Below are 4,660 nucleotides of genomic sequence, written 5' to 3' on the forward strand. Positions count from 1 at the left end.
TATGAGAAGGCTATATCGGTTCCTACAATATAATGGTATGGTGTTTGATTGTATCTTCTGGGATAAGGTCAAGGTCATTGTTTTATCAGGTTTCAACCTTGTCATCTCGTAAAAGATTTATAACCCTAATTATTAAAGAGCTTTTAATTCAATTGATATTCAAATAATTTAAAGTCTTAAATTTGATTCAATGCTCGTCATCCTTAAAGTGACATGAATTCATTTAAATATCATTACAACAACTGATGAGAAAGTCCAAAAAAACATGTTCAAACAAGATGTTGCACACAACATAAAGTTTCATGATGAATGAAATGATTTTCGCGTAGTCAGGATGCCCCATTATTCTTCTGATGCAGTGGTGTTTGATTTGATCGGGTGCTACAAATTGTGCTCTGGTGCCCCACTTGAGCTTGTCATCCATTGTTTTACCAATTCTTGTGTCAACGTCCCATTTTCCACAAACATCTCTATCTCCTTCAACAGCGACCTACAATTCCCCATAGAATGCCCAATGCCCCTGGGTGAAAATCACATGCACTATCTTGATCATAGCTGTGAGCATAAGGGTCTGGTTTCACTTTCACTGGCCTCTATGTGAGGTATTGACCTTTAACCAAATGGGGATACATATCCGAGATAGAAATTTGGAACACTTTCAAAGTATTTTTTGATCTTGGGACTTTCTTTAGACGACTCGAGTAACATGCTACCCTTTTTCTTTTGCGGTTATGGGAGCTCTGGTTGTGACATTCATTCACCTCATCAGCCTTTTCCTTTTGATCGGTTGGATATTTGGAAGTGACTTTCAATTTTCCTTTGTTGATTGCATCTTTAATTAACTCTCCAGCTGTCATAAGATCCTTGAAGCCATTCGTCGAATTTTCCAGCATTAACTCAAAGTAAGGTGCTGGGAGAGAATCATGAAACATACATGACATTTCTTCTTCTGGAAAAGGAGGCTGAACTTGTGCCGCTGCTCCTCTCTATCTTAGGGCATATTCTTTAAATCTCTTAGTAGCTCTCATCCTTATCCTCTGAAGGTTATGACGTTTTGGGCCTAAGCCTTTGACATATCGATATTGCCCCAGAAAAACATCAGCTAGGTTGACCCATGTCTTGATATGCTCTCTGTTCAAATGAGTATACCAAACTACAGCTGGGCCAGCAAGACTATCATGGAAGAAATGAATCAGCAAATTATCATCATCTAAGTACCCTTCCATCTTTCTGCAAAACATTTTCAGATGAATTAAGGGGCAACTGATGCCATCATATTTCTCAAAATTAGGCACCCTAAATTCATGTGGGATGACCAAATCAGGGACCAAATTGAGTTCTCTGGCTTCTAACTCCTTATGAGTGGCATTGACAACCTTCATATTTTTAACGACTTTATTTAACCATTTGAATTCATTCTTAAACTGCTCAAGATTGACGAGGCTCTTCCCTTGGTTTGAGTTAGATGCTTCGGGGCTAATTATCACTCTTGATGTACCAGTATGATGAGATTGATTTTCTTTATCCTCCATTTTATCTTTACCAGCAGCCTGTGGTACTAGTACTTGGATCATTTGATTCGATGGGCCTTGCAGAGAACCTGATGCTTGATTCCTTGTATCTTGTTCTAACCCGACCAACTGTTCTTGCAACTGATCTTTTGATTTCTCATTAGATTGCTTTATTGCTTCCATTTGTTTATTCATGATGATGAGGAAGTGGTATGAATGATCTTGTTATTACTGTCATATGACCTCACATAAGTGATTTCCTTGTTTTCATAATTAATCCATAAAAAATGCTTAAATAAATACATGCAATGCAAATACTAAATGCAAGTACAAAAGGTGTCATTCCAGAGTGACCATCTTTAAAACAACTTTCATTGAACACAAAGGTTTCGGTACATCAAACAAACTTTTACAGATAATTGACAGCTTCCACTCCTAGCTTTTCTATCTCCTTCAAAAGCCATTTTAACTTCCACTCATGCTCGGGGGTTGAGTTGTCAATCTGCTTCAATTCTCTTGCAAAGCCAGCTAAATCAACCAATTTGTGAGCCATACTGCTTGCTTGGGTCATAGCTTCTTTCATGACGTAGTCCATTTTCTCTATCTTGAGTGCTGATTCTTGGAGTTGTAGACACTGTTGTTGATTTTTCCTTGTAAGAAAGTCATTATGGTTATGAAACTCTTGCATAAGATCACTACAATTATCCACCATCTTCATCAACTTATTGTTCTTGGCTCTAGTGGCTTCTAGCTCAGCGTCAGCCTCCTGCTTATGGCGTTTAACTGAAATTTCCATATTGGATATGGATAAATTCAGTGTCTGATTTTTGGCTTGATATCTACCCAAATCATTGATAGATGTATCACGTCTTTTCTCTGTAATATGTAAATCATAAGAAAACTTATCCGCTCGGCCTTCATGCACCTTGCAATTCTTTCTCCACTGTTCAGCATCATTATTCAATTTAGCGACCCCTGTTATCCACTCCTCTGGGACATTTCCTATGTCGAAAAATTTAAAGGCTTGGCTGATCCTTTGAAAAACGTCTCGCATGGCTTCTATCTCTCCGCTCAATTTTTCATTTTCTTTTCTTAGATGACGACTCTGAGCTTCGTACTTTGGCAAACAATCTTTTTCTTGGATATCCTCACTGATACCCTTACCTTTGAACACTTTTGGCTCCACCTTAATTGGATAATCAGTCACCAAACCCAGCCGACTCTTCATTTCGAACTCCAAAACTTCATGATCCAAAAGATGTTAGACTTGATGTTTAAAGGCGGTGCAATTCTCAATGGAATGTCCTTGAACCCCAACATGATACTCACAACGAACATTTACGTCATACCATTTTGGATACGGAGGCTGCAGAGGTTTCACATAAAGTGGGGACACTTCTCGGGCTTCTAGCAGTGCATCATACAACTCCTTATATGATATTGAGATAGAATCAAAAGGAGAACCACCTCTCGACTTGGGTTAGACTGGAATTTCCCGTTTTAATGCCCCTAATGTAGGGAGTAGACTATCAAACACCAACGAGTTCTGACTGCATGGCTTCTTTTCATCATTCTGGACTTCTATGGTTGCCCCTATTTCTTTAGCGTTTCCAAACATCTTGTTGATACGAACAATGATTGTGTGTGGCCTCTCATACTAGCTAGAATCGTCAGGCTCTAAAGTAGTCTCTTGCATATTTGACACCTCAAGGTTGCTTCTATCGAGCTCTGTTATAGAAGTCTCTCTTCCTTTAGACAAAGCATCTATCCTATCCATCATCCTGTACATCTGCTCTTTTATCTCTCTTATCTCTTTTTTCTATTCCTCAGCCATGCGATCTTCGGGTGCAGATCTTTCCACTATTGTCGAAGCTTTCTTAGGATGTCATTTCTCATCTGTGTTATAGTCTGCTTGATCACGAAACCCTTTGTCCATCATGAAAACCTTCTACTATGCTGACCACTCACAAATCAACACCTTTTGATTATGTCATGATCATGCAATGCAGATAAAAAGAAAAACAACATAAAAAACAAGTTAGTACGAATAGGATAACAAAATGACAAAAAGCAACAATAACAAAATAATTAATAAGCTAATGCAAAAATAAGAATGCAAATGCAAATGCACGAGGTGTTAATTCCGAAAGTGACCACTTATAGAACAACCTTCATTTAGACGACAAGAATTCAGTAAGCACACCATGTAGTCAAAATATAAATGTGATGCTTCATCTCTTCATTTCCTTGAGTTGTACTCTTCATGGAATACAATATTGTACCCCAAAGTTGTTGGCGTTTTTTATCACCTTTGATGACGTCGGATGCTCTTAAATTGAATCTTGAAATCTTCATTCTTACCTCCGATGCAAAGTGGTCATCATATCTTTATGAAGGGTCTTCTCGTCCTTGGTATGACTATATCTATCTTCTGAGTCAGAATCTTGGCCTTTGTACCTTTAAAGGAATTCTCCAATCAGCTTCAGGTTTCTTTACTTATCGGGTGCCCTTCTTCATGGATCGTTTGAACATCTCTGGATCTCCCGGTTTTGACTACATGGTGGAGAATTTCTTGCCTCAATATGGTCAGCCTTCTTGTTAGTCAATCACTTACGAATTAACACCCCTTGATGACATGAGAATGCAAATGCAATAAAATCATAATAAAATGGACACAAAACAAAAATGGGTTAGTGCACATAAGATAAACAACAAGATAATAGGTACCGTAAACATCAAATAAAACCTACCCTCACATGCTGGCTACCCAATCATGCTTTAATAGATCCTACCCAATATGATATCTACCCACATGCTTTGTCATTCACAAAAAATCCTAACCGCATGGTATCTAATTCACATACTTTGTACGGAAATATAAAACCTAACCGCATACTTTTCTAGTTCTCATACTTTTTACAAAAATAAATAACGTCAAGGAAAAGGTTAAAATGAGTTTCCCCTTCGTGTTTGTGAACAGAGATTCAGCATAAGACGGGCAAAGTTTTGGTATCACTAAAAGGGTTCTCGAATTGTCTTTTACTGGTACCCCCTTGGGCTTGCCAGACCCTCGACACTCACCCATTATAGGCTTAAACGGGTCAAGTTCAATTCGAGAGGATACATTTCCTTATGTCCATGCGAGGAAA

The sequence above is a fragment of the Hibiscus syriacus genome, unplaced genomic scaffold (assembly GCF_006381635.1).
Source record: "Hibiscus syriacus cultivar Baekdansim isolate YM2019G1 unplaced genomic scaffold, ASM638163v2 tig00005294_pilon, whole genome shotgun sequence".
Taxonomy (NCBI): Eukaryota; Viridiplantae; Streptophyta; class Magnoliopsida; order Malvales; family Malvaceae; genus Hibiscus; species Hibiscus syriacus.